Consider the following 14,375-nt stretch of genomic DNA (forward strand, 5'->3'; position numbering starts at 1 on the left):
GACTGGACTGCCTGTTTATGAATTATATTGGTACTTATTCTCAGGAGCTAAACCTGAATTCGGAATTATGAGCAGCAGTATGTGACATGGCCCACCTTATTGAGGGATGACACCCAAAATCCCAGTATTCACTTCTCCATGAATACTCAATTGCCAAATGCTGGATTTTTAGAGTGTGCAGTACAGCTGCAAAGCAACAGACCAGGATTTCTTTTGAGCTGTTAATGCTTCCACTAAGGCAGCAGCAGAATTGTACTGCGAGCAACCTGGGATGTTATGGTCAAGCTGGATTTTGCATCATTTCCAATAATAATTACCAATGCCTGGATTTTAGTGACAAATGATTTTGCAAGAGTGCTAACAAGATTTCGGATCTGCATAGTGTTATTTTTGTCGGTGAGGTAAGCAGAAATGACTCAGAACATTGAAGAAATTGTGTAAGATGCTGGTTCGCATCCCTCCTTTTTTTTTTTTACTCTGTCTGCAAGGAGACAGTGACTCACCAATGCACTTGCTTAGCATACAGAGGAATGACTAATTGTCCCAAAACCGGTCCAAAATACTGGCTCACAGAACCCATTTCCCATTATAATAATAGATGCAGTAAGGGGAAATATACTCCACAGAAAATGTACTAATAACAATCATAATACAACACCCATTACAATCTCTTACAAAATAGATCAGACAACAGATCTCCAAGGACAAAAGAAGATTACGTCGATTGCAGATTAAGTAGATTCAGCGTTGAAGCAGGGAGAGACGAAAGTAAAAAATAAATCACTACAATCAGAGAATAGTTGTTTTCTCTACTTTAAAACAAGATTATAATGATGGTGTCTCCTTCCCAGTACTATCTACAGCAAGAGACATTTCACAGAAGAGACAGCAGTCACTAAATCATTGGCAGTAAAATAGATGTCAAGCGGCTGCCAAGCACAAATATGAAAATTAAGAGTTTTGTGAAGATTATCATACAAACGTACTAAACAAGGCTTATCCCTCTAACACAGGGGTCCTCAAACTAAGGCCCTCCAAGGTCATTTACCCAGCCCTCACTCAGGGTCAACCTAAGTCTGAAACGACTTGAAAGAACACAATAACAACAACAACCCTATCTCATCAGCCAAAAGCAGGCCCACACTTCCTACTGAAATACTAATAAGTTTATATTTGTTGAAATTGTTTTTCATTTTAATTATTGTAGTGTTTTAAAGTGTTTTTTTGCACTGTGAATAAGATATGTGCAGTGTGCATTAAAATTCATTCATGTTTTTTTTTTCAAATTATAATCCGGCCCTCCAACAGTTTGAGGGACTGTGACCTGACCTGACCTCTGCTCTAACACATCCAACTATGGATGGTGATGGAGTTGCATTGAGGCGGGGGAGACATTTCAGTACCACAACTTCACTATAATCACTCAAATAAACAAACAAATTTTGTTTGCTGCCAACTGTCCTCTAGGGCAGCGTTTCTTAACCTGGGGGTCGGGACCCTGGGGGAGTCGCGAGGGGGCGTCAGGGGAGTCGCCAAAGACCATCAGAAAACACAGTATTTTCTGTTAGTATGGGGGGGGGTGGTTTCTGTGTGCCAAATTTGACCCAATTCTGTCGTTGGCAGAATTCAGAATACTCTTTGATTGTGGGTGAGCTAAAATTCCTAGTAACTACAATTCCCAAATGTCAAGGTCTGTTTTCCCCAAACTCCACCAGTCAGGCATGTAGCCGGGGGGGGGGGGGGTTGAGGGGCTTCAGCCCCCTGCCCGAAATTCCCATGGTGGTTCGCGAAAGGGTCTTACTGGTGCATTATTTAAACTGTTATGTTTATTCATATCATGATCTGATCACCATACTCAATATATCCCATATGCATGGGGGTATTGGGGTAATGATACAAAAGGTTTGCTAGGGTAGACCCTCTTTCACTCAGACTCAGCTCCCCCCCCCGAAACTCAGCCCCCCCCCCCGAATCAAAATCCTGGCTACGGGCCTGCCACCAGTGTTCACATTTGGGTATATTGAGTATTTGTGCTAAGTTTGGTCCAGATCCATCATTGTTTTAGTCCACAGTGCTCTCTGGATGTAGGTGAACTACAACTCCAAAACTTAAGGCAACTCCCACCAAACCCTTCCAGATTTTCTGTTGGTCACGGGAGTTCTGTGTGCCAAGATTGGTTTCATTCCATCATTGGTACAGTTCAGGATGCTCTTTGATTGTAGGTGAACTATAAATCCCAGCAATTACAACTCCCAAATGACAAAATCAACCCCGCCCCCTACCCCCTCAATCCCACCAGTATTCATATTTGGGCGTATCAGGTATTTGTGCCCAGTTTGGTCCAGTGAATGAAAATACATCCTGCATATCAGATATTTACATGACACTAGCAAAATTACAGTTATGAAGTAGCAACGAAAGTAATTTTATGGTTGGGGGTCACCACAACATGAGGAACTGTATTAAGGGGTCGCGGCATTAGAAAGGTTGAGAACCACTGCTCTAGGGGATATGCAGACACTTTCACCAGATTGGGAATTTTAGGTCATTTTGAGGCAAACTATTTTTTAACTCTTTTGAAGAGCACCTTAAAGTATTAGGAGCAAAAAAAAAAAATGGGGAGATTTTTTTGGGGGGGGGGTGGCCATTAGTGCCACAAAAATAGTCCTGTGAGATGCTCTCTAAGGCATCATTAGTGGATATTAACTGCTCAGTGTGTTCAGAAAATAAAGGGTCTACTACCACTTTGACTCTCAGTCTATTAACTTCCATGAGATTTACTGCATCTACTGCAAGTTTAGGGCTTTCATAGCTGGCCGAGAATAGCAATAAAGTTTTATTTCTATGTCTAGCATTTTAAATTTCACAAGAAAGATGCTAACAGGCATCTAACATCTTTCTACCACATTCCATGTCTGTAAGTTGTTAATCAGGATGTGAATCAAAGCAATGAAAAGAAAAAGAACTTTCGTGGTAACTTTAAGACTAACAATTTTTTTCATTTTATTTCATATCACTGTTGGGTTGCTGTGAGTTTTCCGGACTGCATGGCCATATTCCAGAAGCATACTCTCCAGACGTTTTGCCGGAGTTAGAGGTTGACTTGCCTCCTTTGATGGAGGGTGCATCCACACTGTAGAATGAATGCCGTTTGACATCACTTTAACTGCCATGGCTCTATGCTATGGAATCATGGGACTTGTAGTTTTACAAAGTCTTTGGCCTTCTCTGCCAAAGAACCAAAGAGTGCTGATGCCTTCGGGGGTTCCATAGCATTGATTGCTATTTTTTACTTCTTTGTAACTCATTGATGTAACGTATTCCTTATATTTAAGTAAGACTGTTTATATTTATGCTAATTTCCCTTTTAGCTGCATCTTACATTCTTTTATTGTTAAGCATTATTTTTAGACTGCTTTTATGAGTGTTAAAGAGTATCTTAATGTGTTTTAAAACTGTTATATCTTTGTATTAATTGGTTTTTATTTGCTCATCACTTCAGGAGCCCCTGTGGGATGGAAAATGATACAGAAATACAGATTGGTCATCCCTTAACCAACATGCTTCAGTTCAGAAGTATTTTGCATTTTGGGGGAGAGGGTGAGATTTTGGAATACAGGTAAGTCCTCAAGTTACAAACAAGAAGGATATACATTTCTTAGCTTTGGATTGCACAGGGAAGGGTTAAAACCCCTGTGGTATTTGTTTTGTTGTCTGTGCCCCTGTTCAGAAGATTTCACTTCACTTTCTGCCCCTGTGAGAATTGAATATTGAAAAATTGGCTTGTGATGGAAACAAGGATTAGTGCTAAAGCTTCAGTGGAGACACCTTTTTTCCCCATCATAACTCTCCCAGGAGTTAATTTCCCTTCCGAGGAGTAGATTTCTCTCACTTCCTGTTGTCTCACCCCTGTTCTTAACTTTAAGTCATTTGTACGTTGGATGTTTGCAACTTGGGGCCTACCTGTATTATGGATTTTCACATTTGATTATAGATACACAATGAGATATCTTGGACATGGGATTTAATTCTAAAGTCAAGACACTGTTAGAGCACTATTGATTGTTGTTTGCAACCCTGAGGTAAACAATGTTGTTGGCAACCCTGAGGTAAACAATAATGGTTTTGAGGTTGCTGGTTTTTGTTGGTTAGTTAGTTAGTTTGTAATATTTGTCCAGATAGGGTTTGCTTCTATCTTCCTCTTAGGCTGAAAGAGTCTGACTTGTTCCAAGGTCACCAGTGGGTATTATGGCTGAGTAGGGATTTAAACTCTGGTCTCCAGAGTCGTAGTCCACTACTCAAACCACTAAACTACCTTGCCATGTTGACTTTTGATGGAATCTAGAAATTTGTGGTTTAGTGAAGGACATTTTGAATTTTTGTCAGTGTTGGATTTCACTGAAACAACAAACGAAAGAATTCCACAGAAAGTTGCCATGGTAGTCAAAGTGGAATATAGTGCTATCATAGTGTAACCCAGGCTTTAGCACAGCAGGTTGAACTGCCAGCTGCAGAAAACCATGCTGATCAAAAGGTTGACAGTTCAAGCCCAGGTTGGGGTGAGCTCCCAACTATCAGCCCAGCTTCTGCTCAACTAGCAGTTTGAAAACAGCAATGTAAGTAGATAAATAGGTACCGCTTTGGTGAGGAGATAATAAAAGTCACCCATGTGGACATGCTGGAGAGCGTCTACGGATAACAAAGCTCCTGAGCATGGAAGATGGAGTGACAGCACCCCCTGTGGCCGGAGTCAAGCACAGCCTTGGAGATGGAAAAAGACGGAAAGCCTTTACCTCTGTTTATGTACTATCTGTCTTTGTTAACTGTAAAACGGCATTTAATGTTTGCCTTATGTGTGTGCTCTAATCCGCCCTGAGTCCCTTCAGGGAGATATATAGATATAGATAGATATATAGTATTATTATTAATGTGGGTGCATCTATAGCAGAATGAATGCAGTTTGACACCACTTTAACTGCCATGGCTCAATGCTATAGAATCCTGGGAGTTGTAACTTTGCTGAGACACCAACACTCTTGGGCAGAGAGCATTAAAAACCTTGTAAAGCTACATCTCCTATGATACCAGGGCATTGATCCATGAGAGTTGAATTGCTGTCAAACTGCATTCATTCTGCAGTGTAGATGCACCCTAATGCTAGCTAGGATGTTCCAACTGGCTCTATTAATATGAGTATTAGGCCATTTTGCCACTCGAGTGAGCCTTTTTAATTATCCTGGAATGACAGGCAAACGAGATTTCCTTCCTAGGCTCTATGAAGGTCACCCTTGCAGAATGATGGCTAAGCAGAGGTTTTGATTCCAGCAAGCCAAGTGATTTAGTGCCCAGAGTTTTGCTAATAATTCCATCACAGCACAGAACTATTCTGAGCTATGTTAAGAACAATATTCATTGGAAATACTTTATCACATACCGCATTTCCATTGCCGAATCTGCGGTTTTGGCGCTTGCCAATCCCTCATTCTTTATTGCTGGAGCACTGGCTGGTATGTTCATTAACAACCTATTGTCGTTCATCCAGTGAAACTGCTAGTTTTCACCAGAAAGGTGGAATTCTGCCAAGTACTCTAAACAGAAGATGACCTAACATTATTCCTTATTATGAAGACGGCTTTTGTACATTACTGAGATAGCAGTTTTCATTTTAACTACGGTGAGATCTTTTTTGGCTCCAGCGCAGGATAAAGCCTTTGGAAATGCTGAGCACAAAATATTCTTGCAACCTAATAATATCATTTGAGACCGTGCCTTAAAGTACAATACAGAGGCACACTGGTTGTAAGAATTCATTTTTGCATGACACCTATGGTTTGGCAAAGGAACATTTGGCAAAGGAAGCAGCGCTGATCCACTTAGTGATTTCAGAACTCATTAGAGAAGCTTTCCTCAATATGATGCCCTACAGATCTTTTTGAGTATGACTCTCAGCATGACCCACCACTTGCCTTGTTGATATTGGAAGCACAAAAAGCATCAACACTTGTACGTACTAATTCAGGGCAGAGGGAACTCCAGAATGCTAATTAACTTCCATGGGAGTTATAGCATTTGGAACCTGTAATGGTCACCACTGTGTAGATGGGGGCAAGATACATTTTTGCCCTATTGTATAATTTTTTTTGTCTTGGTTTTCCTATAGGATTAACATTTAGTGAGATATAAAGACATTATTTCAAAAAAGGGCATAATAGAAACAGGAAATAACAACTGTCTTTCATCATGACTGCTATAACCTCTTGATTAATTAATAAAGACACATTCATCAGGCTGTATCGTGGGTTCACCAGATGTGGCCATTTCATGTCAAATTCACTGAGAATGTGAACAGACATTAGGGAATGTCAAGATTAGGGGGAAATCCTTTTCCTCCCTTCAAACAGCAGGGAAATGGCATCTTTTGTGTTCAGACAAGGCCTCCCTATAATTCATGAACACAAAGCGTGATCAGACAAATAGGTTTTTTTTAAAGACTTCTATTAATTTATGATATGTTCATCACTTTGATGTTGTCAAGGAGGGGCTTTGGGGATCTCCACTCAGCAGAAAAGTAAGGGGGTCATAGCATTTTGAACTAATATTACATATTACTGCATGACAAGGAGAATCCCTGTATTGTTTTTTAAATGCTGTGAGCCGCTTTGGGTCCTGTTTAGGGAGAAAAGCAGGATGCAAATAAAGAATTATTATTTTTTGAAACACAAGATGAGTCCACAGCAAACAAGGTTACTCTGCTGGCTGTTGTATTGGATCACACGTCGGACACTTCCCAAGTGTCTAGGACTGTGTGATGTATCGGCGAATAATGTGTGCAGATCGCAGTAAGGTGGCCTTCTGCAACTGGCAGATGCTAATTTTGTCAGCGCCAATTGTATTAAAGTACAGGCCAAGGTCTTTAGGCACTGCACCCAGTGTGCCGATCACCACTGGGACCACCTTTACCGGTTAGTGCCAGAGTCTTTGCAGTTCGATCTTTAAACCCTCATATCATGTCAGCTTTTCCAGTTGTTTCTCTTCAATTCTGCTGTCACCTGGGATTGCAACATCAATGATCTATACTTTGTTTTTTAACACAATTGTGAGGTCAGAAATATTGTGCTCCAAAACTCTGTCTGAATTGGGAAGTCCCAGAGTAGCTTGACATGTTCATTCTCTGTAACTTTTTCCGGCTTGTGATCCCACCAGTTCTTTGTTGCAGGCAGATGGTTTTTGTGGCACAAGTTCCTATGAATCATCTGAGCAACGGTGTTATGCCTCTGCTTGTAGTCTGTCTGCGCGATCTTCTTGCAGCAGCTGAGGATATGATCTATTGTTTCATCTGCTTCCTTGCAGAGTCTACATTTGGGATCTGTCGTTGACTTTTCAATTCTGGCTTTGATGGCATTGGCTCTAATGGCTTGTTCTTGGGCTGCCAGAATCAGGCCTTCCATCTTCTTTTTCAAAGTCCCATTTGTGAGCCACAGCCATGTTTTTCTTTGTCAATTTGGCTCTCAATTTTTCACAGGGAGTGTCCATGGAGAGCCTTCTTTTGCTAGTTTTCTCTTCTGCTCTGGATTGTGTTTTTATGGTATTCACTCTTTGTCTTTTGCACTTGAAGCAGTTTACTACTATTGACTTCCCTCAATGTTGGTTCTTTGTCACAGGCAGATGGTATTTGTTGTTGTTGTTGTTGTTGTTATTATTATTATTATTATTATTATTATTATTATTATTATCCTCTATAAAACCATTATGTCAATTTACCAAATTACACCACTTGATGTGAGAAAATGTCATGACCAAGACCCCAAGCTGAAATGAGATCTTCCCAATGTAACTCTGGTGCCCTTTCCACTGGATCATGATGGATCTAACAATACATAGACATCCTTTGTAGAAGAGTACAATGCCTCACTCTTAAGTGGTTGTTTTTTTTTAAAATGCTTGTTTCATTTCTGAAACAACTTAGCACATTTTACAACCAAATGCAAAGCTGCAACTCTTATTAATGTATGGGAATCTTAAAATCTTGTTGCATAAAAGGTTTAGTGCTATTCCTGCCACTCACAGCTAAAGGAAAAATAGCTCTCCAGGAGACAAAAAAAAAATCCTAAGTGGTTTCTATAACTTCATAATACAAATCTGAAGGGTTTCTCTGGCTAAGAAGCTCCAAAAAAGCAAAGTGGAATTACATATTCTTTGGTACATAGTCTTCAATTGTTTATTTTATAAACAAACATAAGGATCAAATCTCCATTAAAGATAAGCCTCCTTGTGATAGTGACTGGAGATGAACTTTTCTCTTGCCGTCTCACAATGTTCTTTTGATTTTCCCTGTGATGTGGTAACAGGAGACTGGAGCAGAATTGAAAATGATCTTAACAGATTAGAGAGATGGGCCAAAACTAACAAAATGAAGTTCAACAGTGACAAATGCAAGATGCTCCACTTAGGAAGAAAAAACGAAATGCAAAGATACAGAAGGGGGGGAAATGCCTGGCTCGAGAGCAGTACATGTGAAAAAGACCTTGGAGTCCTCGTGGACAACAGGTTAAACATGAGCCAACAATGTGATGCGGCGGCAAAAAAAGCCAATGGGATTTTGGCCTGCATCAATAGGAGTTTAGTGTCTAGATCCATGGAAATCACGCTACCCCTCTATTCTGCCTTGGTTAGACCACACCAGGAATATTTTGTCCAATTCTGGGCACTGCAGTTGAAGAGAGATATGCAGTTGACACTCAGACAGCTGAAGCCACTCCTCATAGGGCTTGTTCTCCAGACCCTTGATCATTTTAGTTGCCCTAATCTGGACACATTCCAGCTTATCAACATCTCCCTTCAATTGCGATGCCCAGAACTGGACACAGTGTGATTGATTCCAAGTGTGGTCTGACCAAGGCGGATCATAATAGAGAAGTAGTATCATTTCCCTGGATCTAGACACTACACTCCTATTTATGCAGGCCAAAATCCCATTGGCTTTTTTTGCCGCCACATGATGTTGGTATCAAAAGGTCTCGTGTTGCAATTTTTTTTCAAAATGCAATACAACTGTTCGGTTCGCTCCTGACACGATAAAAAAATACATGTTGCAAATGTTTCTGCACACACACATCTCTCTTGTACTGTTATGCTATCAAAAGAACTTATTGGGAACTAAGCTGGATTAGTCTTGGTTAGCACTTGGATGGCAGACTGCCCATGAATACAAAGTAGTGTGGGCTATATTTTAGAGGAACAATTAAAACCACCTCTGAATATTCTCTGCCTCAGAAAATGCAATAGTTCAATAAGCAACATGAAGGCACACACACATACGCACAGATGCTAATATTGTGAACATGATTAGGATAAATAATTTTGGTATAATAGTTCATAATCATTATACAATGAAAACTTTCAAGGTCCAGATCCTTGTGCATGCTCAGTGTCCAGTCACTCACAGTACGCATCTATACAAATTATTCAGAGATAAAGGGTATTAAGTAGAAGCTACCCTCAGTCAAAGGGAAATGTGTACTGCAGATCAAGTAACTTAGGTGCAAAATGAGACATATGGTGTAAGAAATAGCCAAGATAGCCTGGTTCTGCAGAATTGTTTTCCTGTTAGGGAACAAAATTGATGCTTCAACGCTTGAAAGGACAGAGCACTGCAGTACATTGTGAGGTAATAACTTTGTAGATGATGCCAAATTATACTGAGGGCTGAAAATTAAAGCAAACTATAAAGATCTCCACAATGATTTCACAAAACTGAAAAGATAGGGAACAAATCAGCATGCCAGATTCAAAAGAAGTAAGTGCAGATATAGCTCAATTAACTAAGAAGATTCATTCTTTCTGGGCATGACTTCACTTACAGAAAATTGTATATGAGAGGCAGAAATAACTTGGAAACAATAGAGATAGCCTTCTACACCACAAAGGGCAGAGCAGTTTAAGATATTTCGGCAACACTTCAATTGGCTTTTGTTCAACACGAAACATATAAACATGGCAAATTAACCACATTGAGTCGTAAATGAAACATTTTGAATTTTCCAGAAAATACTTAAAGCATTTCTCGCAGAGTTCATCCAGGGATAATTCCCACCCCCTTTCTCAATCAGCTTTTTTCTTATGATTTTGATTGCCTAATTAATACATCTTTTTCAGAACTCTGGTGGTAGCTGCTTTTTGTTTTTGTTTGTGTTTTTTTGTGTAAGGAACAACTTGAGAAACTGCAAGTTGCTTCTGGTGTGAAAGAATTGGCTGTCTGTAAGGACGTTGCCCGGGAGCCCCCGGTGGCGCAGTGGGTTAAAGCACTGAGCTGCTGAGCTTGTTGATCGAAAGGTCGCAGGTTCGATTCCGGGGAGCGGCGTGAGCTTCCGCTGTCAGCTCTAGCTTCTGCCAACCTAGCAGTTCGAAAACATGCAAATGTGAGTAGATCAAGAGGTACCGCTCCGGCGGGAAGGTAACGGCGCTCCATGCAGTCATGCCGGCCACATGACCGTGGAGGTGTCTACGGACAACGCTGGCTCTTCGGCTTAGAAATGGAGATGAGCACCACACCCCAGAGTCAGACATGACTGGACTTAATGTCAGGGGACTACCTTTACCTTTTTAAGGACGTTGCCCAGAGGGCACCCAGATATTTTGGTGTTTTACCATCCTTGTAGGAGCTTCTCCCATGTCCCCGCATGGGGAGCTGGAGCTGACAGAGGGAGCTCATCCGCACTCTCCCTGAATTCGAACCTCCGCCCTGTCTGTCTTCAGTCCTATTGGCACTGGGGGCTCCTGGTGATAGCTGATGAGGGAGGCTTATTCATTTCTACTTTTTCTCTATGCATTGCATCCTCAGCAAGGCATTCTGGAAGCAACAGCGGTTTATCCAGGCTGATATCCAGGCTGTCACTGACACTGATTTATGGTGACCGCATGAATGAAAGACCTTCAAGTCACCCTATCATCAACAGCCATACTCAGATCTTACAGACTCAGAGCTGTTGCTTCCATGATTGAGTCCATCGAACTGGAATGCATTCTCTCTCTTTTGTTACTGCTTTCTGCATTACCAAGCATTATTTTCTTCCAGCGAGTCATGTCTTCTCAAAATACGGTCAAACTATGACAGTCTCAATTTAGTCACCTTGGCCTGTAGGCTAAATTTGCTCAAGGACCCAATTATTTGTCTTTATAGCAGTCTCGCATTAACCATAGAACTCTTCTCCAGCACCACATTTTAAATAAGTTTAGTTGTTTTCTGTCAGCTTTCTTAGCTGCCTTTTAGGTCCTAGTCTTCCTTTGATTTCTTGACTGCAGTCTCCATTTTAATGCTGAACTGTAAACTTTCATTTCCACTCTCTTGACTTTCTTCAGCAATCATTCCAACTCTTTGCTAATTTCTGATAGTACTTAGTTACTTAAGCGATCCCTCGTACTCCAAGATCCCATGGTTCTCCAAGTTCGGTGTCCTGGCAGTGGGTCCGTAGGTGACTGTGGAGCCCTATTCTTGATCTGCAGCTTCTCCCACAGTAAGGGCATTGGTTTCCAAGGTGGAAGGTGGTCCCAGTCGGGGTTGGCTTCATGTGCCTTCCTCTTGGCAAGTTTCTCTCTTTCGCCCTCCATTTGTACCTCTTCAAATTCTGCAGGACTGCTGGTCACAGCTGACCTCCAACTGGAGCGCTCAAGGGCCAGGGCTTTCCAGTTCTCAGAGTCTATGCCAGAGTTTTTAAGGTTGGCTTTGAGCCCATCTTTAAATCTCTTTAACATTCCGTTTTCCATTCTTGAGTTCAGAGTAGAGCAACTGCTTTGGGAGATGGTGGTCAGGAATCCTGACAACATGGCCAGTCTAGCAGAGTTGATGGTGGAGGACCATCGCTTCAATTCTGGTGGTCTTTGCTTCTTCCAGCACGCCGACATTTGTCCGCTTGTCTTCCCAAGAGATTTGCAGGATTTTTCAGAGGCAGCCTGTGACGTCTGTAGACTGCCCACGTCTCGCAGGCATATAGCAGGGTTGGGAGGACAATAGTTTTATAAACAAGCACCTTGGTATCCCTACGGATGTCCCGGTCCTCAAACACTCTCTGCTTCATTTGGAAAAATGCTGCACTCACAGAGCTCAGGCGGTGTTGTATTTCAGTGTCAATGTTGACTTTTGTGGAGAAGTGGCTGCCAAGGTAGCGGAAATGGTCAACATTTTCTAATGTTACACCATTAAGCTGTATTTCTGGCATTGGAGAGGGATTGCTTAGTAGTATGCCATTATCTGCATATCTTGAATTGTTGATGTCCCTTTCTCCAATTTTCACAGCTCATTCCTCTGAGTCTAATCCTGAATTACATATGATATTTTCAACATACAAGTTAACAGATAGGGTGATAAAATGCAACTTTGCCAGACCCACCAGCCAAGTGGAAGCCATTCAGTTTTCTGTGTTCTGTTCTGGCAGTAACCTCATATGGTTTGGGCCTAGCCTATCTTCGCGATCGCATCTTTCCCTATCAACCTGTGAAAGTGCTGAGATCCACTGGGGAGACCCTCCTCTCAGTCCCAACACCGTCTCAAGCATAGCTGGTGGGGACGAGGGAGAGGGCCTCTGGAGCGCCCTCTCCAGGGAGGTCACCACAATTCAATCTTTTCAGAAGGAACTAAAGACACGCTTTTTCAAACAGGCCTTTGACAATGGCTAACGCAACATCTAATCATCGTAGGACCTAAACAGGATGAAGTTTTACTCTGACATCGATAATTTGAATCTGACTGGAGTTGGACATTAATTTGGTCTGTATGGTACAGTTTTAAGTATTATTCATTGTTTGTTTATCATTTATTTTATCTTAACTTGAGGTGTTTTCTGTTAAATTATACATGTATGTTTCATTTTTATTTTTCTTGATGTTTATTCTTATTGATTTAGCCTAAGTTCCATTGTATATTTTATGTGCTTTGTTCGCACTGTTGCTATCTTGTAAGCTGCCCCGAGTCTCTTCAAGAAGATGGGGCAGAATATAAATAAAGATGGTGGCGATGATGATGATGATGATGATAATTATTATTATTATTATTATTTGAAACACAACAAGATGAGTCCACAGCAAACAAGATCACTCTGCTGGCTATTGTATTGGATCACACGTCGGACACTTCCTAAGTGTCTAGAACTGTGTGATGTATCGGCGAATAATGCATGCAGATCCCATTAGGATGGCCTTTTGCAGCTGGCAGATGGTGACCTTGTCAGCTCCGATTGTGTTTAAGTGCAGGCCAAGGTCTTTAGGCACTGCATCCAGTGTGCCGATCACCACTGAGACCACCTTTACTAGTTTGTGCCAGTTATTATTATTATTATTATTATTATTATTATTATTGAAGGATATAAGGACAAACAATGCCTAAAATGACTGCAAGGGGAGCCTGGGAAGCCCCCCCCCCCCCCCATAATGGGCTAGATAGAAAACAAATCGTTTGGCTTCCCAGATTGAAAACAGATTTCTGTCCTCCCAAATTGGGGAGGCTCCTGAAAAACGGATCAGGACCCTCACCGAAATCCGGGTCACATAAACAGATTACAGTTTACATGGATTGCACAAGCCTATTGATTTCTATAACTGTCAACCAAGAAGCTGAATGTGGTCAAACTCACCTCTGAGACAGAAATTTATAACTGCCAGTCATCATATAACCTGCATGCAGCCTGGAGGTAGGAGTCATCTGTCTTTTGAAGCCATCAAGTCCCTCTGCTATTTGGCAATTTAATTTGAAGCTACTGTGTTTCCTGAGGGATTGCTGGGGGATTTCCTGGCATTATCTGACAGCATTATCTACATAGCACACGGCTGTCAGCAACTTATCACATGGAAGAGACAGCTAAAAAATGTTCCTGATAAAAATGTTAGTTTATTACTAGTAAGAACTGATAGGACAAAATGAAAACACAGCCATAATTTATCCCCCTTCTTCTTACTGATTCATATGCCCATAACTTAGCTAAGTGCCAAAAAATCTTAGAGAGACAACTGCATGAAAGCTTGACATTCAGACATCCATTAGCTAAAACTGTAGGTTGAGAGTACAGCAATAGTATTAATATTCAAATTGTAGGCACTAGTGAAAGGGAAAGGTGCTGCATTGTGTTAGCCAATTTCACAACAGGAAGCCTTGGTAGAATTCTATCATAAGATGATTTGTTAACCATTTCGCCACATTTACTAAATTCCACTGAGTGCTACACTTAAAATCCGGGAAGCCGCTCTTGTTATCACATTAGTTTGGCTTCAAGTGTAGGATAGAGTATTCTTTGCATATTTTAAGCGTGAGAGCCAGCATTCTTTTAAAATGTTTCATGAGGTGGTGGAGAAGTGGATTTTTCAAAATCATCTGGATGTTTGGCCAT

General features: G+C 41.2%; 1 protein-coding gene across 8 annotated transcripts in view; it reads right to left on the reverse strand.

The window, feature by feature from the left end:
* Positions 1–14,375, reverse strand: part of OSBPL6 (oxysterol binding protein like 6) — a 117,258-nt gene that overhangs the window by 80,883 nt on the left and 22,000 nt on the right. The window contains exon 1 of one of the 8 annotated variants that reach the window (XM_060779727.2): positions 13,626–13,697. The exons of the other annotated variants lie outside the window; for them this stretch is intronic. The gene's annotated coding sequence lies outside the window, so the exon portion shown is untranslated. Of the gene's footprint in view, positions 1–13,625; positions 13,698–14,375 lie in introns of those variants that run through there. 8 annotated transcript variants of the gene reach the window in all.

Source organism: Anolis sagrei, chromosome 1 (genome assembly GCF_037176765.1).
Source record: "Anolis sagrei isolate rAnoSag1 chromosome 1, rAnoSag1.mat, whole genome shotgun sequence".
In the NCBI taxonomy this organism is placed as follows: Eukaryota; Metazoa; Chordata; class Lepidosauria; order Squamata; family Dactyloidae; genus Anolis; species Anolis sagrei.